Source organism: Anser anser (assembly GCF_964211835.1).
Source record: "Anser anser genome assembly, chromosome: 10".
Taxonomy (NCBI): domain Eukaryota; kingdom Metazoa; phylum Chordata; class Aves; order Anseriformes; family Anatidae; genus Anser; species Anser anser.
Window position 1 is genome coordinate 5,242,784 of NC_139730.1, and position 23,523 is coordinate 5,266,306.

At 46.0% G+C, this 23,523-nt stretch overlaps 1 long non-coding RNA gene across 4 annotated transcripts in view; it reads right to left on the reverse strand.

Moving 5' to 3' along the window:
• Positions 1–5,965: 5,965 nt before the first annotated feature.
• The window catches only part of LOC310904677, a 34,182-nt gene continuing 16,624 nt past the window's right edge, over positions 5,966–23,523 (reverse strand). For 2 of the 4 annotated variants that reach the window (XR_014588524.1, XR_014588527.1), the window contains exons 2-5: positions 19,930–20,005; positions 18,601–18,740; positions 16,373–16,441; positions 5,966–16,266 (exon numbers count right to left, since the gene is read on the reverse strand). This is a non-coding gene — a long non-coding RNA (uncharacterized lncRNA). Of the gene's footprint in view, positions 16,267–16,372; positions 16,442–18,600; positions 20,006–23,523 lie in introns of all 4 variants that reach the window. The other 2 variants (XR_014588525.1, XR_014588526.1) reach the window with 1 other exon arrangement.

Here is a 23,523-nt window from a genome sequence, read left to right on the forward strand (position 1 = left end):
CATTTCTCCTTTTGTATTAATAAAAAGGAGCCCTCATAAACAGTGAGGAGATAAGGAGCAAATTGCAGGCACCTGCAAAACAATGGGATTGGAGAGGGGTAATAAGGCGAGTGGAGATAGAGAGAGCAAGGTTTAGGTCATCCTCTCCACCCATTTAGTTGATGCAGGGTTGAACTCAGCATGGAAGCCTTCAATGTGCTCAGAATATTAGAGTCACCCCTCTTGGCTCCGGCATGGGAATTGGTGACAGAATACAGATGCTGATAGGTGGTGTTAATGGAGGGTCAGGCTTGGACAATAGTATCCATCACTTGCCTCATGGCTCTGCTGTCAGATGGAGTCATTTCTGACTGCTCTATCACCAAGATTTGGGAGAGATTCAATTATTACATTCAGCTTGGCAGCGCTAGATACAAATCTATGCCCAAAGGACCGGAAAAATCGCCACATCTCTCCCAGAGTGGGTTTTTCCCCCTTATAAATAATAATAATACATAAAGGGAATTAAAAATGAATGTTCAATATATCCTTCTACTGCGAGTTGCTGAACGCCAGTCAGCCGCAGCATCTCCGCCCGACAGGTACGGCCAGTTGTATGAGCGCAGTGAAAACTTTTTTGGGGGGAAATTTTTTGGGGGTGTTCAGGATTTGAAACCTGCACGGGGAGTTTGTGCTTTGCCTCCCAGGGCTCCAGCAAGGCTCCGCAGGGAAAGAACTGCTGTATGTAGGAGTGAGGGGCTGGGCAGCACCCGCTGAGAGCCCCGCTTCAGCCGGGCAGGATTTGAGGATTATTTGTCAAGTGCCCAGAAAGTGCCCTCATTGACTCTGAGGACGGGGCTAAAGGACAAACTTGAACCACGGAAAAGCTCTCCGTTTCCCCCTTCCTACTTTTAAAGGTATTTAAGTGGTGATAGCCGTTTTAAATTCAGTCCGGATTTTATTCCCCGGCTCCCTGTGGCGAACTGATCCACTTCTAAGGAGGAATGGCTTGTTTTCTCTAACACTTTATCCATCTCTTGAGTGGTGCAAATGCTAAGGTGAAACCTGGTGCTTTTCAGCGGTATTTCTTCAAAACTCTTATCCAAACGCCCCCCTCCCTCCTTGCTGCTTCTCCCGAAGCTTTCAGACACCGTAATTCCTGCAAGATAAATTCTCAGGTAATGGGTTCTGAGAAAAAGCAACAGAGGTTAGGAGTCAACTGCCTCCTCTTTAATAATTCACATGTCATATTTCTTCCACTTTGTCAAGTTGGCTAAAGAAGATGGGCAGGGCTGAGACAGGCAGACACTTGAGTTTATTATCCACGGGCTGGGGGACCCAGGGAAGGGCGATGCCCCCTTTTCCCCGAGCAGAGGGGCAAATCCTGGCTCCCGGGCTGCCCAGCGCCCCTGACCCCACAAAGAAACGCCTGGTCCCGCTCAGCCTCTGCCCGGCTTTCCCCTTCCTAGGACCCTCATGGAAAAGTCCCTCTCCTTTTTACCTTTGAAGCTGTTTACTGCCCCTTCGCTTCTTTTGCTAATATTAAAAATAAAATAATATATATATATTTTATTATTTTTTTACAACTAAATCCTAGTGAAAGCCCATACTTATATATATATATACATATATATCTTTGGTTGGTTGGTTTTTAGCCAATGCAGTGTGATATAACTGTACCACTGCATTATAATGCTCTTTTGCATGGGTTATTTTTCTGTTCGTACAAAAGTTTTGCAGCTCGCTAGCTCAAATTCGAACAGTTTGGGATAAGCAAAGGGAACATGGGGTTTATTAGTAACGTGAGAAAAGTTGGGGCTGGGCTGTGTTCTCCAAAGTAACAATGCAATAAAATATCGGCGGCTGCAAACGTGGGCAAAAACTTGTCCCTTAGGTAGAAGATGCGAAGAGTTGGCCCTTCTGAAATTTGTTACCCTTCCTTAGGTAATACAGGTCCCCAAAGAGTATAGAGTTTATACATTATAATCCCGTTAGTCCCCGATAATTTGTCTTTTCAGTGCGCTGTTAGAAAAACTTTTAGGATTTTCTGTCCTCCCCTTCCCTGCCCCATCCTTCGTGCATAGTCCCACCGCACTCCCCCAAACTTGGGGGTGAGGCTGGGTGCGGGACACTGTCCTGTACCGGTGCCCGTGTCGGCTGCATTTTGAAATAAAACACAAGAAAAGGGGAAGAGAAGCGGCTTCCCGAGCCACGCCGCCTGCTCTCGGGAGCGCAGATCCAGGTGAAAACGGGAGTGACAGCGGAGCAGAGACCCTCGTTATCCTTCTGGGAGCTGCCCCTGTCCCCCTCCTCCTATATCGTGATTTTCCTCATGCTGTGGTTTAAAGTAATACACTTTTTCAACAGTCTTTCATGTGAGCAGCAACACATTTTAACTGATCCTCTGCAGTGTGGCTGTAAGGCTTATCCAGCACAGTAAAGGCATCTGCCTTTATCTGCCAGGTTTCCGTAACTTTATACATGAAACGGAAGAGCAAGCAACTTTGGGGGATTTAGCGAAAGGACTTATCAGTGTAAGTAAGAATAAGGGCAAACCTTGAGGCCCATGGGAAGTTTGCCCTTGTGATACTGGCCGGGGTTTGTTACGTTTTTGGTTAAAGGCTCGTGACTCCCAGCCCTTCTGCAGGCATCGTTTCCAGCTCCAGGCAGCTCTGGTACGCGGTGCGCATCGCTCTGGGATTTCGTTGAGGTTTGTTTTTCCTTCGGAGGAAACCTCTCGTGTTACCGGGGGTTCAACACTTCAGAAATAAATATAAACCCGCAATCAGACCCCAGAGCCGAAGAGAAATCGCAGGCGTCAGACGCTGCCAGTCACCTGCCAGGGACCTGGGGGTTGTGCCCGCTGCTGCTGCCCCCGGTCCTGCCGCTGAAATACCGTGGCTCAAGGCTGGCAGGGGGAAGCAGGCTGGCACAGAGGTCACCCCTGAGTTCCCGAACCCACACGCCTGTCCTCGGACTGTCCTTGCGATTGTCGCACGTCTGTGCCCTGGGGAGGACAAGGGGCTCCCAGGGCGATGCTCCCCCGCCGTAAGGCACGGACGGAGTCACTCCGGCTGAAGCTCTTAAATTTACACTCTGACACTTGGAAACATTTTCTTTAGGATTATTCTTTTTGCCAGACAAGAGCACTTCTCCTTCTACCCCGGCAGCCGAGATGGGAGCTGATTTTCCCGGTGCCAAACCGCTCCCAGAGACACCCGGCAAGCGCCGAGCGGGGCTCGAGGGGAGCGGCTGAGCCGTCCTCCGTTGGCAACCAGCAATAAGCGCGCTTGAAAAGCTGCCAGGGAGAATTAGGATGGGAGCCCTATCCTGCAAAATCAGATGGTTTAAAGTGTCCTTGAACAGCTGTTAAGCTTGTCGGGTTTTTATTATTATTGTTATTATTATTTGCCGGGATATATTTTTTTTAACACCTGCGAAGTTTGTGCAGGAGGATGCCACTGAAGACAGAAGTACTGAGTGCTCGACAGACTCCGCAGGGTCCTTGGCATCCTCCTAACGACGTGACAGGTCCAAGGGCTGAGAGCTGGGAGCCGGGGTGTGAGCACAGCCCCGGGGGGGCCCGGGCAGCAAAGAGAAGGGGCTGGGTGGGGAACCCGCCTGCAGCAGCAAAGAGAAGGTGGGGACCCCACTGCAGCTGCTTCCTCCTCTCAGCCGCACACAGCCTGTCCTGAGCGGCGCAAAGGGGGAGAAAAGCTCTCCAGGCGCTTAGATGGACCCAAATGGATAGCCAGAGGAAAAATAAAATGGAATGGAATAGGATAGGATAGGATAGGATAGGATAGGATAGGATAGGATAGGATAGGATAGGATGGGATGGGATGGGATGGGATGGGATGGGATGGGATGGGATGGGATGGGATAAAATGAAATGAAATGAAATGAAAATAAAATAAAATAAAATAAAATAAAATAAAATAAAATAAAATAAAATAAAATAAAATAAAATAAAATAAAATAAAATAAAGGGAAGCGGGGCCCGGCGCTGCCCGGCCCTTTCCTCCCGCGGGGCTGCTCCGCTGCGGAGGCTGCGCGGTGCCGGCTGCCGCCGCTCTCCTCGGGGCTTTGCTAACACCTATCGCTTGAAGGCATCTCCGCTCCGTCTTCCCAACATCTGGAGCGTTTCCCCCCTCGCCCTTGAATCCGCTGGCTGTTTCTTCTTATTGAGCGCGCCGCGTCTCTCTGCGACTTGTCATAACCCGTAATCAAATGCCCTTTTTGTAGGGAGTTAAAGTCCAGAGGGCATCAGATCAATTTCCAGCTGACAGCAGAGAAGCGAGGCAGGACAGCGGCCGGGCGGTGGCTTTTGTCTGCTTCCAAGGCTTTAACCATCCCCCGGCGATGCACCCCGAGGGCAGCCGCACCCCGGCCTGGCCCCCAGCCCCCCAGGGCGGTGCCTTGCAGCCTGCAGCGGTCCCCAGCCCACGGGCACCTCACTGGGACCGGGGTCGGGTGTCTTGGGGAGCCCCTGCCCCTACAGAGCCCACAGGTGCCTGCTGGGACAGCCCTGAACGGCAGAGCATCCCCCTGCCCCAGCCCAGCTGCTGGGCACAATTCTCATTTATTCTTTTATTCTTATTCTTATTCTTATTCTTATTCTTATTCTTATTCTTATTCTTATTCTTATTCTTATTCTTATTCTTATTCTTATTCTTTTCTTATGCTTATGCTTATGCTTATTCTCATTCTCATTCTCATTCTCATTCTTCTATTACTATTAAATATTCAGATATGACTGCCATATGCTATATATACAATTATACATTATATAGAAGGAATGCATCTCTTCATGTCCATATTCACACACATTAAGGATAATGCACAACCACAAATATGCAGTTATAAACATATGCTCTATATGCACCTATACTTATGTACATATATGTATATGTAGACATACTGTATACATGTGTGTATGCACATAGAGTAAATGTACGTATCTAGACAAAGACAAGTTTTACATGTGTCTCACTGCATATGATAGTGTGCAGCCTGCCCAGTCTGTAGCCTCCTCTGTTTATACAGGTGTGTGTAAGATGGGAGAAGTACACTGTAACATAAAGTGTGTGAGGCCAATGAGTCCTTGAGGAGTTAAATATAATTTTATTTTTTTTTAAAGACCAAGCAAACCAATAACAAACAAGAAGCAGCTTAAAAACAAACCCGGCAAGGTGCACAGTGACCCCAGCACTGCCCAGCATGTCCTGGCAAGGGGTAATGTTGTGGGGCCATGCCTCTGATCAAGTATTTATGGCCATTGCATCTTTCCATAACATTTACTTTGCTTTCTTTAACGGTTCTTCCATTCCTGTCCCTGCTCCTCACTGCAAACAGCTTCAGTTCAGCCCCAGTCCCTGTGATGATATCAAGGAAGGTTTTTCTTTTTTTTATGGTCAAGCCAAAGCGAGGTCATTCTAATAATACCCAAGGTCACTGGTGGGAGCCACCGAGTCTCCCAGTCATTTTTCATTTGCTTGCAACAGTTAATGACAGTCACAGGGATGGAGCTGGGAGCGGACGGCCATGTGATGTCACCAGCAAATGCTAGGGGATTATAAGGGCAGGTACAGGGCAAGGTTGTGGATTAAAAATGGTGAAGGAAAACAAAAATCACTATTAACTGCTTCACTTCAGCAGCTTGGTGGAACAAATAAATTATAGACAAAGGAGGGGGAAATATTCCTTCCCCACCCCACACCCCTCTAAATCAGTCCTCCAAAATGCCAGGTCAACTGCTCAACTTTTCCCTGATTCAGTGACTCAGCTGGAAAAGACACGCAAAGTGTACCCGTGTGAGAGGGGGCTCCGCGCACTGCACTGTGGACAGCCTGTGAAAGCAACCTGGCAATTACCCAGGGGCAGTCCCCTCCCTCCCACCCAAACCAAAGGCCTCAGCCCTCTCCTTCCGCTGCCACCGGCAAAACCCACGGGGACACCAGTGGGAGTCAGACCTGCAGGGGTCGGCTCTTTTAACTCCTCCTTGCTATCCCGACTGCCCTCTTGGAAGGAAAAGAAGAGATGGGAAGCAGCCCTCCTGGTTCCATCAACTCCTCTGTGGTGCTCCCTGGCTGGGGGAGCCCTGAGGGTGGCGGGTATTGATTTAACCCCATGCACCAACTGCGAGGTTCACGCCATCCAGTACCCCTCACATGGCCATTCTCGCACCCAGGCCTGCACCTTGCCACCCCAAGGGTCTTGGGCTTCATGTGTGGCCCATTGCTTCCACCACAGCCCCGCACACCAGAAAGTCATGGCTCTGCACCAGCTTGCAGGGACCAGGGGAAGGAACTCCTTAAATAGCCTGGGTTCCAAGTTTCCTTTTAATTGTAAAGGGATAATTACGTTCTGCTCCAAAAGGTGCAGAGGTAAGGAGCTTTGGACCTTTAGGGTAACTAGCAGTTTGGACAAAGAACTCTTTTTTACTGGGAACCAAACCAAAAGAATGATAAATTGCATATTAATTTCCACTCAGCCTCTCATATTGCCCTATTTTGTCTTACTTGTCTCATCTTATTGCATTTATTTATGAAACATGACCTTCCCATAGCTTTTGTTTCCACATTTTTATTCTTTTCTGACATAGCGACTGTACAGTGACTATCAGTTTCATTGTTTATTGTTGTCACCACATATCTTTTAAACAATCTTGCTTGCCCTGATTTGGCAGAAGTCATAGATACCTGTTGAAAAAGAATTCTCCAAAGAAAGTTGGATATCAGGTTGAAATTTTTGTCCAATAACATTTCTTTGTTTTGTTTTTGTTTTTTATCATTCAGTCTATGAAAGAAAAAAAAATGGTAGTCCAAATTAAAACTATTTAGACAGAAAAAGAAAAAAAAAAAGAAAAAGAAAAAAATAGTGACTGCTTGGCTGATATGAGCACTGAAACTGTGGGTTGTTTCATAGCCTGCAATCACTTCTGAAAGTCTCACTGTTGATGTCAATGGACTTTGGATCGACTCCTCTTTAGGGCAGGATGGATCAATGAGATGCAGTGATGAATCCAAAGAAATGTAATTGTCTAAAATACTCTGGGATGTGTAAAACCTGCACTTTCTGTTTTCCATGCCTGTTATCTTCTCTCAATGCTCACTCCTGCAAATAACTTTTCCTTCAAATGCTGTGTCTCTTTTGAATGGAAAGGGAGAAACAGATGCAGCTGGAGGCTGAATTTTTGAGCCAAATCATGCTGTTATAAACAGCCATGGCTGCAGTGAAGCCCTCTGAAGGATGCTGGGCTATGGCAGGATGATAGCTACTCTGATATGTGTTGTTAAGGATCTTCAGCTGTTACCCAGTATTTACTTAAGCAGTTCTGTCAGAATCAAAATCTGATTTCTCCTTTTTTTTTTTTCCTTTTCTTTCTTTCTTTTTCTTTCTTTTTTTTTTTTTTTTCTTGAGAAGATACAAACCCTTGTTCGGTTCCCTGGAAGAGAAGAAAGTGGTGCTTTCTTCCTATGTGCCTGTTTACCACAAAAGCAAATAATGTCCCCTTGGCAATTAGGCCTGACTTGATTTATCGTGGTTAATAAGATTAGAGCATCAGCCTCTCTGAAATTCAAATGCACAGGAAGAGTGGTACCGAGATGCTGGTGTCGTTCTTCTCCTTCTGTGATGGGCACAATGACACACCTACAAGCAGAGGGGATTTGTCCGGTGGGAGCAAGCAGATTATCTGTATCTAGTGAAACAAGGCGTGCATGGCAACCTTTGCCAAGGCTCAAAGCCAGAACCTACTCACTATAAAATAATTGTGTCACTACCTAACCAATGCACTCTTCATGTTTCATTTATCTTTTGACTGTAATTGAATGGTTGAAAAGCAAAAAATGTAGACAAATTCCAGCTGTATTGAGATCTGTTTCTTTCTCTTCTACCATGGCCCATCATTAGATAGTTTCCCTCTCTGTACAGAAGGTCAGAGAGTATAAATATAAATTGCATTTTGCATTACTTCTAGATGAGTGAAGCTGTCAAAGCAATAATATAAGCTTTCAGTCCCACATTCTACCACTTCTTTCCCATTTTTTGGCCAGGAGGTCATGTGCAAATTGAACGTGACAGCCCAGACGACATGTCCAACAGGCTTATATTGTTAGACTGTTCTGCCATGGCACTCATCACAACATTAAACCCACATCGGACTTAGAGCTCTTCAGTAGCTGCTAACAGTAGCTCATACTTCTTGCAGAAAAGTTTGCTCCACATCAAGCTTACATAAAACCAACATTTTTTTTGGAGACTCTCATTGTAAATGTAGGCAACAGGAAAAAAATCTCACAGAAAAACCTAAAAGAGCTGATCATACTAATTCAAACTTTTATTCATTTGAAAGATGAATATAGTGTGTGTATACTCTTCACTTCTGTAAAATCTTGCTTTTTGATGAAAGTTAGGTGGCCATTATTTTATCTTGTAATAAGCAGTAACTCAGTATTTAATGGATATTTTTGCTATCAACATTCAAATGATGGGGGGAAATCCCCTAATTGTTCACCTCTTGTTTTATGCAAACAAAGTTTGCTTCATGTCAGTTAGATAAAATATGTGTATGCAAATTAATAGCATCAATGATTTGGAAGTAAGTATCTATCTATAGCACGAACATCCATGGACAGTCTCCACTAGCAGCTATTTGGATAATGTAGTCTAAACCTATTTGTGAAAATAAATGTTATCAAATACTGTATTTTATATTAACTTGGAGAAAAGTTTGCCTACAGAACACCCAAAGGACTGCAGTTGTTGTCTTCAGGTAGAGGAGAATCAGGTGTCAAAATAGCTTTAGAAAGTGCTTTGTCCTGTGCACAATGTTGAAGAAAAGATAATGCTGAATGACAGTGAAACAAGATCGCTCTAGGGATGGAAAACTGGATTTTGAGACCTTCACCTTTAGGTATCTAAAAATGCAGCACAGGTTGTGAACAACTGAAAATTCTTAGCATCTGGCAGCAGTCTGGTGGCCTGTGCTAAAGAGATGGCAGTCTTAGTCCAAGTCCCAGCAGAAAGGAGTTCACGTTATACATGGCATTATCTGGCAAATCTTTGCGATAGTCTGAGCAGAGGGCCAGGAGCTGACTTGGCACAGAAGCCTGTGCTTTCCCTCATCGTAGAAATGTTCTCCCTAGATAAGGGCTGAGGCGTACACACGGATCAAGAAAAGTCCCTGCCACTCTTGCTCTACTAGCTTTCCATGAATTAACAAAGAACTTCATTTTCAAGGACTATCAGGTTTTTGCCTTTTTTTTTTTTTTTTTTTTCCTAGAAGGACTAAACTTAGAGTGAAGAGTTTGAGTCCCATCTGGTACAAATCGGTGGGGGCTTTGCAGGCTTCAGTAGAGCTACACTGATTTACACCAGATGATGCTATTAGAGGACTGAACTATCCAACAATAATTATAAAAATGTCTTTGATTATGCATGTGCAACAACTATTTATGTTTACATTGCAGAGATTTGCATGTAGCACAGTGGGGAGTATTTTATCTCTTCAAAACATTGCACCAGCATAAATAATCCTCCGACATTCAAATGAGCAAAGAAATACCCGCTTTTTACCACAAGATGGACCATAAAGGTTTTTCTTCACGCATTTTTCCAAACAGATTTGTCAATAATCCTCAAATGCAAAGTTCATTCTAAAGAAAGAAACATGGAAAAAAAAAAAAGAAGAAGAAAGAAATGTTCTTTTCCAGGTGGCTACATTATAGACTGCTCTGAACTGCAAGAGTCTAGATGTGAGCCAGATAATCCTACACGTGAGAAAGAAAAGGATGGGGAACCAGGGAAAAGTAGGGCATAAAAAATGCCACACAAAAGCCATTACTGTACCTTATTTGAGAGTGTGTTCAAAGCATTCAGTCAAGGGATAGGAACCGGTTGAAATCCAGAGTGAATTCTTGAAGCAATTGGACACAAACTTATCAAAGGCAAAGATGGAGATAACCATGTGAAAACTGGGAGACGTTCTGTGAAAGTACCGGCCTGGAACGGCACAACGGGAGTTACCACTGGGGGAATTACACCAGCATTTATGCTTTCAAAATAGCAATTGCTTAAAATATGCAGTACTATGTTGTACCTTTGACTCACAAGAGGAAAATGAGATGAAAGCACAAGTAATGTTCCTTTGATGTTGAAACTACATACGTAGGTCTCCCACTTTGGCTTTTGCGGTGCTTTGCTTTTTTTTTTTTTTTCCTGTTTTTTCTATTTTCTAATTTTGCTTTGGAGATTCTTTGAAAGCATTAAATTTCTCAAATCAAGCCATGTCATCCTACTCCAAATATAGCTTTCCTCCTGAGACCAAGGGAGAAAAGGGTTGCTGGAGTTTCAAGCATGATGCCCAGCAGAGAAGCAGAAGGTGTGCAGCCTCCTTTCCTCTGCACACCCTCGCTTCCAGAGGCCCCAGATGCTGGTTCCCATCACACATGTCTGGTATGGCCACATGGATATGACTGCAAGGGCAGCTCATCCCAGTGTGCATCTTTAGTTGAACTCACCACAGCCCCCACTCAGAGAGCCCCGGGAAGTCACTGGGAGGCCTCTGCATTGTTTCCATGCCCAAAAGGCCCCGCTGCCTCCACATGCAGTCTCCACTTTGGCCAAAGGTGTTGAGGCTCTAGCAGGAATTGAAACACAAGGGTGAAGCTGAGACTTGACAATTCTGTGGCCTCAGCTCCTTCTTCTGCTGATATTTGGAAGAAAAAGCAGACAAACCAAAAAAAAAAAAAAACCAAAAAAAAAACAAGACATGGGAATTCCTCCATCTATAACCAAGAGTAGATTTTGCCCCACATGGGAAACCACACAGCATTGCATTCATCTGAGTGATGTGGCAAGGACTTGGTCTGTGGTCCTGCAATAAAACACTTTGCCTCAGTTTCCCTATTAATAGAATGAGGGTGTGTGATAGTGTGAACGTGCCTCTTGGGAGCACTCTGAGCAGTAATTATTAATAATAATTTTTTAGCTCTTCAGAGATGAAATATGTCATATAAATGGTCAGAGTTATTAAATTGAATTTAATTGGATATCTTTGAACAAATGAAGGAGGTAGTGGGCTTGACCCTGGCCTGAGGAGGCCCTTTTGTGCAACAGAACAACGCAAGAGCAGGACGGGGGAAGGAAAGCCAGCGCACCTGACCCTAACGGGAGCCTGAGGTGGTAAGTCATGTAAGGTATTCACTCAGGATCAGTCAGAGACAGAAGCCTGAGTGTAATTTCTGAAGAAAATAGGGTGAAAGTGAGCTTCTCTAGAGATGCTGTCTGCTCAAACTGACGGTAGAAGAGAAGGAATCAGGCCTGTGTTCTTGCAGAGGAGTTTAACAAGGGGAGCACAGCTCAGCTGGGAACATGCGAGCACCAGTTGGATGGGACAACTCCACATTTTTGTATCTTTGTGGGTTTGTTTTTCTCTAAAAGCAAATCTCTATTTTTATGCCTGTTTGGGGAAAAAATAAGCTACTCTCTTTAAAACCCAGACTCTAATTCTGGCAAACTAGCCAAACCTCCAGGCACTCTGCTCACCAGAATTTGAGTACAAGAGGAATCTGTCACTTTATCACTGCAACATGGGGCCAAATTCTCAAAGATGTCCCTGCAATGAGACTCAGAAACCTGGTACTAAGCCATCAGGGGATTTGCATTCACGGTTTGCGTTTCCAACGTGACAATAGGAAGTTTAACTCCAAATGCAACTGCGCTGGACACGTGCATGAAAAAAATGTCAGAAAAGCCTCTTTTCATTTTCTGGGACAAGCATGAGTAAACCAAAGTGACAACTGTACTCTTGCTTTGCATACAGGCTTCCTTTGATTATAATGAGAGCTTGGACACCCAAAAGTTGTGTTTGTAGGAGCTCTTCAGGAAAAGAAAAAGTTTTTAAAACTTCTCTAGTTTTGAAATTAAAGAAAGTTAAGTACTGAGGCCACACACTGCGTATTCATTTAATACTCCTGAAACTTAATTTGCTAATGACTGTAAAGCTATCTGCAGATCCTTAGAGGGGCCACATCTTGGATGCACAAGATGAATTGTTCTGACAGTCTAAGTCCAATTCTCTCCTTCAGCAGGGCGAGCAAAGGTACAGCCGGGTCACTGCAGGCTTGCTGCACTTGGAGAGGTGACTGAGAGGCTCTGCACTGTGCAAATGGATGTTGGACACAATGGAACCAGGAACTTTCAATGCAGTTGCAGACTGATCTTCCTTAGTGGCACCAGATACACAGAGTGTGCTTATAAATCTGGTGTTTATTTTTCTCTTGGTTTTACTCTCCATCATGATTTAACCAGCTGGGTGAGCAACATTTCTCTTTCCAATTTTATTGCTAACAGGTTTTGCCATGGCTTCCTCTCTTCTGCAGTTTATGCATTTTAAATTGGTAGCTGCTTTATTAATATTTGCATCTAATGTCCCTCCCATGAACCACATTCACCATACAGTGCTTTTTCAGGCACCAGTGTCAGGGCTACTGTGTCAGTGTTTTTCATCCTTTCTCTCTATCCACCAGAGAAGTTTGGGATGGTCCATGAGAGACACTTGTGCTATATAAATTGGATCATTTATTTAATCTATTTCCTAAGTTGTCACATTCATGCAGTCCCAAACGTGCAGGGTGTATAATCATGCACTGGGTGATGGGCAAGAGCCTCCTTTGAGTAAAGTGCATCCACCATAGTTTAACCTAAATTGTAGGGACTATTCTTTGCCTTCTACCAATTCAATATGGATTGTTTGTGAATAGATACTTCATTAATTACTTGCATGTGAATTTTTTGTTTATATTTTCATGGTATGTAACAAAATAAAATGAAAAGTGTTGTAAATATATCAATCTATAGTCTTTTTTCTTCTCCTTTTTCTTCTCCTTCTGCCTTCCCCTTACTAACTGATTAATAAATTAATTCTTAGAGAGCCCGTATATGATGCAGAGAAAATGTGTGTTCAAACCATTCATTTAGCTTTCCTGTTTGCTCTGTGAATACCTTCACAGCCGTTCATTTTTTTATTCTTACATCAGGATCTATGCCTCAAACTTTTTAACCAGAAAGTCTTACCTAGACTCGAGAAGTCTTAAAGTTTAACTGAAAAATTAATGTAATTTATTTTGGACATTTATGTTTTCCAGTATAAGGAATATATGCACATATGGGATTCAATCCACTGCTCTGGCTGATGCTGAAGTGCTAAAAAGTCTCAGGGTCTCCTCTGGCAGCAGTTCCTAAGGCCTGTGGATGGACGAGTAGACCACGACCCCGTCTCTCTTCCAGGGCCAGCTTCTGCAAGGGGGCAGTGCCCGAGGAGAGGGGAAACAGCCAGGGCTCCTCAGCCAGAGTGAACCAACCCTTGAACCAATTCACAGTCACCCTTTTCTTCCCAGGTTATCTCCTCTAATATGATTTTATATGATCCTTATTGGAGCCTTGTGGGGTTTTTTTGTTTGTTTGTTTTTTCCCTTTAGAGAAAGCTGAAGAGCTGCAATCTCCATCATTATTTTCCACAGCTCTAAGATCAGTAATAAACACACAACATCACTTTCTTACCCAAAAGCATTTAATTTTCTGACCAATTTCATATCATATATGTTATAATAAGCTACCATTGTTACTGAGATGGTTAAGTGCTAATAAAATATTTCCTAAATAAAACAGTGCCTGATATATAGGTGTGTGTGAGCAGGAATGACTGACATTTTCAGTTACTCTTCTTCATACTTATTACTTGAGCAACTCAAAACACCAGCCCAAATTTTAATTACTGCATCAGGTCTCCCCTGAGCAAGGCAAGTGCTGAGGAGAGGGGGTTGAAGAAATCGATCGCTGCACACATATATTCTTTTGCAGGCATTGTGGCAGCTGCGTTCTCGCTGTCTTGCTTTGTTACCCACCTCAGGCTGTTGCTTTGGTGATGCCCGATGCAAGGCCTGCTGAAAAGAAGCACAACCACGCCAACCATTTGCACCAGGACTCGTGTTCTTGAAGGTGTTCAGGAGTCAGCTGGTCATGGTGTGGCGGGGTGGCTCTGCACCATCCGTCTGAGTGACACCCCGGTGCCCGAAGCCAGGCTCACCTGTCTCTGCAGGATGCTCCTGAACAGGGGCACCAGGTGGTGCAAAGCCACTGTAGTGGATCCGGTGCCATCTGCCCTCCTGGCCATGAGCACGGAGGCTCTCGGATGCGCCAGCGAGTCCTGGCTGCCAGAGCAATCCCTCGGTGCGGCTGACAGCTTGTACGAGGGACAGGACTGTGTCCAGATGGCCCCAGCTTTTGAGGAACTGCACTGAGAGATCAAAACTGAGCTCACCCCTCCCACGGTGGCGGTGGGGGCTGAGAGCTCCTTCTGCCCCCCTATTGCCTATATCCCACTCCCGTCGGCTGCCATGCCTGACAATATCTCCGCCGACCTCGCCACCCATCGCCCACACGGGCTGGCAGCCGCCCCCAGCTCCCCCCGACCTGCGCCGCCTGTCACCTTCCCTCCGCCACCCCTCTGAGGTCCGCTCGGTCAGCTGCATGCCCCATCCCCTCCTTGCTGCGTCCCCTTCCTCACCGCAGCCTCCCATCTGTCATCCATCCCAAAACCAAATGACAAATCACTTTCCTCAGCCTCTTGTGCCTTTCTTCCAGACATCCTTTGCACTCTTTTTTTTCTTCCATCCTACGGCAAGGTCAGACTTCTTAACTTCCCTTTCCAGATGCCCATATGCTTTTTTTTTTTTTTTTAATGTCATTCTTCCCTACTATATCTCAGTCTCTTTTTCACCAGTGATGCCAGCTTGGATCATCTGTTTAGGCACATCTACAACTACCTTTTTCCCTCCTGTCCCACTATCCCCTCTCCACGGCACTGCTGCAGTCAATGGGTGGCCAATGGTCCTTCCTTCCTATCCTGTAGGAAATGTCCCTGAAGTGGGAACTTTAAAAAATAGCCAAGATCTTAACAGGTGGGTTGAATGTAGCAGCCAATCTATCTCGTAAACTGTCTTTTAATTTGAAATGGGGACCAAATGTAAAGTATGCAACAGCTGTGTAGGATGAAGGTGATGCAACCCTTCCTTCACCATTTGAAATTTATCCTGCAAAGCTTCAGGATAGTTTTAGAAAGTTTGGCTTCAAGGAGCACTTGCTGGATGTGGATGGACAGTTTTTAACAAGGCATTTGTTGTCACACAGAACAGCACACAAGCAAACAACAACAAAAAAAATAGCTTTTTTGTTTACTAAGATTTGATTTTACTGGGGATAGATTTCCTGGTAGGACTAAGGAGATTGAATCGCTCTTCCCTCACTAGCAAACAAAACAGTTTCCCAAGAGAAGAAATAGAAGCCCGTGTAAACCCCCATCTCTATAATGATACTATTCAGGTCCATTTGTGAAGAAAACCCTCTCTGTGCTGCAAAAACAGCTCTTCTCATTAATTAATCTCTTTGCTCCAGAAAATATAAATGTTTCTTTCTGACTTCTTTTGTCTGCCCCAGGCGCATCACAAGCACTTGCTTATCATCTCCCTCCATTTCTCACCAGTCTCTTGTCACCAGTAACCACTGATAAAGGCATGTCAGGAAACACTCTGACCCTTATCCTGAAGTTTCAAATAGGCCAGCTCTTCTTTAGTTTTTATTCTCACTGTTGTACGTCGGAGGTACGCAGCTCCAGGTGCTCATCAGCTCAGTTTGCCGTGCTGCCCAGCTTGCTTAGAGTAGTGTCTTGTTGATTGGATTACATCTGAATAGCACTTTAGCTGCCTTAATATCGGGAAGTTCACCAGAGCCCCTGTGATTGTCACCCTGTGTCTATCACTTAGAGAACACCGAGGCTCTATTTCTTCTTTGCTATGAAATAATGACTAACTGGAGTGCTGAACTCTGATCGGCAAAAACCCTTCAAACGTTTGCAAGTGTTCTGCCATTTGCCCCTCTGTGCTCACTGGAAATGTTATCGCAGAGCTTGGGGGAAGGAGAAGTGGCCCCCAAGCAGCAGCCGGCTCCATGGCCCTTCTCCAAGGGCTGGTCCCGCAGCCCAGACCATGACATGTGGGGAAGGATCATGGAGAACACTCTGAATTTGTTTCTGAACGGTGCAGGATGAGGCCACCCCCCCTTTTCCCAGGTGTGATTCCCAGAGAGGCAGCTACACCCCTCTTTCTGTTCCTATATGCACACAGATATGTTCCTGAGAGAAGGAGGCATGTTCAGATCACGAAGATGTGAAGGAGGCAGGAGCCAGACAGGATGGTTTCTTACCAGGATTTAAGGGTCCAGGATCTAAGGGTCCAGAGCAACACAAAAACATCAGACTCAGTCAAATAGCTTTTGAAGAAAAAAAAACAAAAATATTACAGATAAGAAAGACACAAGGAAATGTTCATACTTTAATAGCTAAACCAACTCTCCGTCTATGTAGGCCAGCGGTCCCCAATCCACAGTCCTCTGACGTTTCCTGTGGCAAAGGAAAATTTTGGAAAAAGTTGAAATTGAGACTGGCAGGCAGCACAAAACAAAGCATTGCTCGTGACATGTGAGCTGGTGTGTGGGCATTGTGCCAGGCCGGTGACCCTGACAGGCAGAGGTCTCCTCTGCTCCCGCCCCTTGCTCCAAGCACCGGCTTTCAGCCTTTGGCCAGGAGAGACCTTGTGGTCTGTGAGAAGCTGTAACACCAACAGGCAGGTCTGTGGCCAGTGAGAAGAATGGCAGCAGAGGGAAAAGTGAAATGGATTGAAAAATGCTGCCTCACGGGAAGAAATTCCTTTGCTTCTTTGCTTTTTGCTCCATCACTAAGAGGAGCCTGGATAGGAGGAAGCTAAAAAATATACCCATGGAGATCAAACACAGAGATGTAATGATGTATAAACACTCAGGATGGAGTGGAACTGAAGTTTTAATAGATGAAAAATTCAGCTGGAAAATCTACTTTTTATCCCATTACTTTTAAATGCCATCAAGATACCACAGTTCATAACATGTCCCCTGCACAGGGTGGCCATGCACAGAGCAAAGAGAGCTGGTTCTGTAATCAGGAGGTCCTGCTCTGCTCCTTGCTCCTGGTCAGGGATGGAGTTAACGTGTAAGAGCAGAGCCAGCTTCACGTGCCACAAGCTGGTCAGTGATTGTCCCTGATAAAACCCATGGCATGACAGACCAGAGAGCAATATACAGCGGGGGCTGCACAGGACATCATTTTAACTGAGTAGGTGAGGGGGGATATTCTTCTGGCCCCTTGCTTCACACCCTCCCTTCTTTCCTTTTGGGTGAAGCTGTTTCTTTTACTTAAGTAGATGTGCATATGGCATAAACAGGACTTTTCAGAAAGTTACAGTAGTTTATACACTTTCAGAATGCGGCCACTAAGCCCTTCGCAAAACATTCAAAGCAATGCCTCACAGAAATCTGCTTTCTGAATGAATCCAGACTATTTTAGACTAGGATATTTTTTGATGCATGAAAATCTGGCCAAAGAGCCATCGGCAAAGGGAAATAATGAGAGGAACAAATTATCAAATTATCAAATTTGGGGCAGGTGCCCCCAGAGAGAGGCTGGGCTGTCCATGAGCTCCCCTTTAAAGGCTTATTTTGTGCAGGGGAAGGCTCCCACCTCCCGCACTGCCAGTTCTGTCACACATTAATAGTCTCTTTCCATAGCAACACCTAACCCTTCCCTCCCCTTGCTGTGATTATACATACATATATACATATATATACATATATATATTCCCTGCCTAGGGAAAGGATGGACAGCTGACAATTTTCCGTGGCATCAGCACAATTTAATGAAAGGAAGACTTAACAAAACAGCAAGAGAGCTGGAATGCTTCTCCTAAAACAAGAAATATGGCGAGTCACAGGCTCCACAACTGTGTCAACAGCACAACAAGCTGTTATCAGTAGCTTCAGACTGGCTTCTGCTTCCAGAAGACGGTACTATGACAAGTACTGAATAAACACGGGTGACAGCACTTTGGAAATGGGCCATTGCCAGGGCAGCTGCAAGGGACATGCAGAGAAGAGCTGCAGTCCGGTGAAAGGCGATCGCCCACTCAGAGGCAGCGGTCCTCTCGCAGGCAATGCGGTAATGTATGCCTACAAGAGCCTGGCTGAAATCCTGGCTCTACTCCTACCATCGCTGGTCACTGCTCTTTGAATGAAAAGCCAGCGTTTTGTGTTAGAAGCAGAAAAGTCTTTCCTGGTGTTGTTCAGCCCAAGATATGTAAAAGAGGATGGGCAAAAAACAGCCTCCTGACACCTCTTGTAAGGAGGAAAGGGCACATAAAAGCAAAAAGAGTTGCACCTAGGACCAAAGTGGTAACCAGCAATGGAGTAGGTAGGAGCTGGAGAGGGATTCCTTCCTGGAGAATACTCCAGAAAATACACTGTGTTTACAGAAAAATTTGCATAAGTTTGCACAAATACAGAAGCAAGAATTAAATCTGTGCACAAAGCAGAGCTATAAGCAAAGGGAAAAATGCTCAGGTACAGAAACACACCATAAAGCCATTCGGAGTCAAGATGAAGCTGCTAATAGAAATCCCTCAAAACAAGGGATAACATCTCTTGATAAAGCAGCCAACACATGCAAGTGCCACGCAGCACTGAGCCACAGACCTCTGCGGGTGATGGGCATGAGATGTCTTCGGGGTGAGGAGGACCAAGTCCTGCAGGCCTGGCCCAGCACGCTCATGGGATGAGGAAGCAGCTGGAGGAGGTGAATTCTACAGGACAAGCTTAGGGTAAAAGCAGATCCCCTGATCAGGTTAACAGAGAAACAAAACAGACTTATAGCACAGATAAAGCTTCAGAATTAAAAAACAATAGCTTGCATGGGAGATGTCATTGTATCTAAGAAATCCAGCACAGGATGGATCCACAGCCTAGAGATAGGGGAACGTGCAGGTAAATTGAAGGCTGGCAATGACCCAAAACTGCTAAAGAGAGCACTGAAAAACATCAAGTGCATGCTACCGATACTCAGTGCTCTGATGTGAAGAAAAGGTATTACCCAGGGAAAGAAAAAATCATTCCTCAGAGCCAATAGATTAGGTAGCTTGTTTGTTCCAGCTGTGAGGAGCAGGAGGCAGCCTATCAACATACCAAAATATCTTCGCATCTCTCATTAGAGCTGATGAAATTTATCTTTTCTTTTTTTCCTTTTTTTTCCCCCCTCTCTGATGAAACAGATGTCCAATTCATTGCATCTGAAACATTTTGTTTCATCCCCGAAGATCTGCGCGGCTCGCCCTGGGGCACGGCCCCGCTGAGGCTGCCCTGCAGCTCCCAACCCTGTGAGCACAGGGTCCTGGGGGCCGTCGGGCAGGAAGAGTCCCGGGTTCACGGCCCCGCAGCAAAGCCGACAGGCGTGGTTCAGGGGAGGCTGAAACAAAGGGGGGTTGAAATTCCCAATTTGTTAACCTTATGGACCCTCTGAGGCTGCTCGCAGCCATAGGAGTTGAAAAGGATGGGAAAGGGAGTGGAAAAAAAAAAAAAAAAAAAGAAAAGAAAAGATGGTGCATTCCTTCTTGATATTATTATCCCTGGGCCAGCGTGGGCTGGGGACCACTGGGGCAGAACAAAGAGTCAACGCAGACGTCAGCGTGCTCAGACAGAGGGTCCCACTTGCTGAATGAACCAAAAACTTTTGACTTTTTAATCCCAACCTCAGTCAGAAGGTTATTAGACCAATGACTGGTGGGCCTAAACCAACAGCAAGCCCCCGAGTGACAATTTCTACCGATTATGCTAATAAAACCCAGGACTTCTTTGAAGCCGAAGCATGTTTCTGCTCTCGCCATCCACAAGCCATCCCTGAGAACCACATGTGGTGCTTCCCTAGCATGGTTCCTCTGGCATTCTTGTGCATCTCTGATGAAATATGGTCCCACTAAAGGCACGAGAAAATTACGTTCAGCTGTGGTGCAGCAAGGCAAAAATGCTCACGTGTACGTGTAAGAAAATCCTGCTTCCAAGTCAAACTGAAGAAACTCCCAGGCAAAGGCAGCTTCCTTAAACAAACCTGAGGGGGGGAAGCCAAAAGAGAACTGTTAGCAACCACGTTCGATGTAGTAAAACTCTCGTTGCAGGGCTGTATCCTTCCTCGGTGTTTTCACCAAGCTCTGAACCTTGAGGCTGGATTAAGGGTCAGTCCCTAGAAAAATATCCAAAACTGATGTTACAGGCTGAAGCAATAACAAACTCCGCAGGTCCTTTAAAATAACAGTTCAAGATATATTATGAACCTTTAAAATGCTGTTGATTATAACATTTTAAAAAATAGATGCTAGAAACCCAGGAGACCGAATTATGGTCCCTACGTCTAGCTGTGGTTCTGGTCCAGCCTCACAGTCTTGCAACCTGCTCAGTCTGTGCTGGCCAGGTAGTTTTATATTGTTTCTTTGCACCAAGGTGTGAATCTGGAACTGGGGGCATAAATCAGGAGGAGAGATTCCCGAATAATCCCCCCAAAAGGCAAAGTTCTTCTTAGTTTTCATCTTATATATATATATATATATGAAAATATATATATGTAAATATATATATATATATAATTATTTATGCAGAAAACTGCAAGGATTTGCCCTCTTGGGTGTCCAGAAACTTTCCCGGTGCCCAGCTGAAGCTGGTTTATTTCCTCTTGGAGAAGATTTCTTTACGGGGAAGAATATGTCTAGATTTACAGTTGGGTAAGTGAGAGTAAAACTGGAGTTCTCACTGGGGTAAAACAACCGTGGGACGCTGGGGTTGCCTTCAGATCAGCCAAACGGACAAAGGTTTAATCAGAAAAAGCGACCTGAACTTCACTCACGATTTCCCACCCCACCTTCTACGAAGAATCTGCTCGGAAGGACAGACAGACAGCCCCCGAGGGATGCTGTGCCGGGCCGCTGAACCCTGTACCGATGGCAAAAACTCCCAAAACTCGGGGCCCTGCTGCCGGGGCCGCCGTGCAGGCGAGAGAAGCCCGAGGAGGGTGGGAGAAGCTCGCCGGAGGAAGGGGGGCTCCGGGGGTCCCCCTCCGCGCCCCTCCGCGCAGCGGGAGCCCCCCGGGGCTCAGCAGGGGGGATACCAAGGGGGGATCCGCAGAGGGCTCGGGGGGGCCACGGGCGAGCCCCCATCCCGCAGGGCGACCCCCTCGGAGCTGCGCCACGGCCTGAGAGCGCAATTAGCGTTATCGTGATGAATTTATAGGCTGCGAGTCCTTGCTGTGCCTTTCAGGTGTCGCAGGGCACTCTGTCCCCATCTGTTCCTTTATGATTATTACTTCCCCCCTTTCTTTTTTCTTTTTTTTATTTATTTAATAGTAATCGTTGACCTAATATATATGACTGGGGGAAAGGGGGAAGATGCGGCTCCTCCAACGTCAATCAAAACTCTTCCTCAGACCCTTCCTACACGAACACTTTCTATCTCCCAGCGGTACTGGCAAGATGTTCTTAGCCAAATACATGATTCTATTAATGAGCACTTATATTTGCTAAGGAATGCAAATTCTTTCTCTCCGTGTATTATTAGCTGTATCAGAATGTTTGTCCTTTCAGTCCTCTTTGAAGTTGAAGGAGGAAAGGCTGTTATGTGGCACTGAGAAGAAAAAAAAAAAGAAGAGAGAGAGAGAGGGAAAAAACACTTCTAACTCCTCCGGGTTTTTATTTGTTCTCTTGCCAAAAACGCCAAAGGTAGCAAAAGTTACAGAAATTATTTAAAATGTGTGTTTTTTTTCCTCTAAATTAGATAGATTTTTTCCAACTGATCGTCTCCTTTTAATAATAATGGGATCTAATGAACAGCCTGCTTTGAATTGACTTTACAAAATCATCTCTCTGATGCTCTGGAGGACCCGTTTCGAGTCGGAAGGAAACAAACCCGGCCGCCTCCCCCGGCGCTCCCCAGCCTCGCCCGGAGCCGGGGCCGCGCTGCGCGGGCGCGGAGCGGGTTGCGCGGGTGCGCAGCGGTTTCCGCAGCGCTCCGCGGGGCCGCCGCGGCTCGGCTGAAGTTTTTCTTCCAGATAAGAGGGGGAAAAAAAAATAATAAAAAGGGGGCCGCTGCGGCGGCTAAACTTTTGTCATGTATCACTTTTCCTCTTGAAAGGTGTTATAACAGCAATTCAATTACAGTAAATAGTGTACATCATCTTCACAGCTGGAAAATTCTGTAACTAACTGTGACCAAACGTTGTAAAGGAATATAGCTTAACCGGTATTACTTTTTTTGTTGCTGACCACAGGTTAATTAATTTCAAGGAGCTTAGTATATCTAAACAGAAACACACTGAGATGCTGGCAAGAAATCATAAAATATAAAACGCGGAATTAGGGAGATCATGGGAAATCTCCGCAGCAGCTTTCGGTGCCTGGGAATAACCGCGGCGGACCCCCCCACCCCTCTCGGCCAGGCCCCCGGGCCCTGCTCCCCTAAAAAGCAAGGGGATGCTGCGACCCCATGCAGGCACCCCAAAGCACCCACGGGCGGCCGGGTGCCCACGCGTGGGTGCGCATCCCCCGGGGCGGCTGCAGATGCCAGGCGGTGCGTGTGAGCACCGCACGCTCCCAATCCAGCTGTGCCCGGAGCAGTGTTTGTCTGTCTGTCTGTGTGTCTGTGTGTCTGTGTGTCTGTCTGTCTGTGGCAGGCCGTCCGTATAGGTTTTCGCCGGGCATCCACTTTCAAGCCCAGCGCAAAGCGTGCGCGCAGAGGTGAAGCATTTCACGTCGGGGCAAAGAGGTGAGGTCCGAAAGAAACGCTAAATCACTCCCCGTAAAAAAAAAATAAATAAATAAAATAAAATAAAATAAAATAAATAAAAAGAGAAACCCCCCCATAAAGCGAGCGCAGCTCTCATTTCAATTAATGTAATATTAGCTGCCCGGCTCCTGTTGCAAAGGGGAAGATTTAAGGAGGATTTAATTCACTCGCGGCTATATGAAAAAGGCGTTATGTGCCGTAGGAGGTGTTTGCGGTTCGACACATGGAAGCGATCCTGTTTCCACCTCGCCGTGTGGCAGCCGGAGGAGATCTGCCCCTGCCCCTGCCCCAGCCCCCCCAGTGGCACCGGGGGGGTGCAGGATCCGGCCCGGGGAGTCACGGCCAGCAGGCAGAGCCGGCCGGGGCCTGATCCTGCTGCGGGAGCTGAGCTCGTCCTGCGTGGCTGGGGGGAGGCTGGGTGATGGGGGGAAGGTCTGAGGGGGCAGCCCGATTTGGGGTGTAAGATAATATAAATTCACACCCAAAAACAGAGAGAAAGGGGAAGAAACCAGGGCGTGAACCAGGTGGATTTCTCTGGGAAAGGGAGGCAGGATCGGGCCCTCTCGCCCGCTCCTGACCCGGGTTAGGGATGCTTTCGCCAAGAGGGCTAGAGTCACCAGAAAGGTTCCCATTAATTTCCACGTTCAGCAGGGAGCTGTTGGCCACGTTTCCAAAAAATAAAATAATAATAATAATAAAGAACTCGAGCTGTGAAAACTTTGTTAAACAAAAACCTCAAAACCTCTCTCTCCAGCGAAGGACCGTTCTGTTTGCTTTAAAGAGAAAGCAACCACCGGT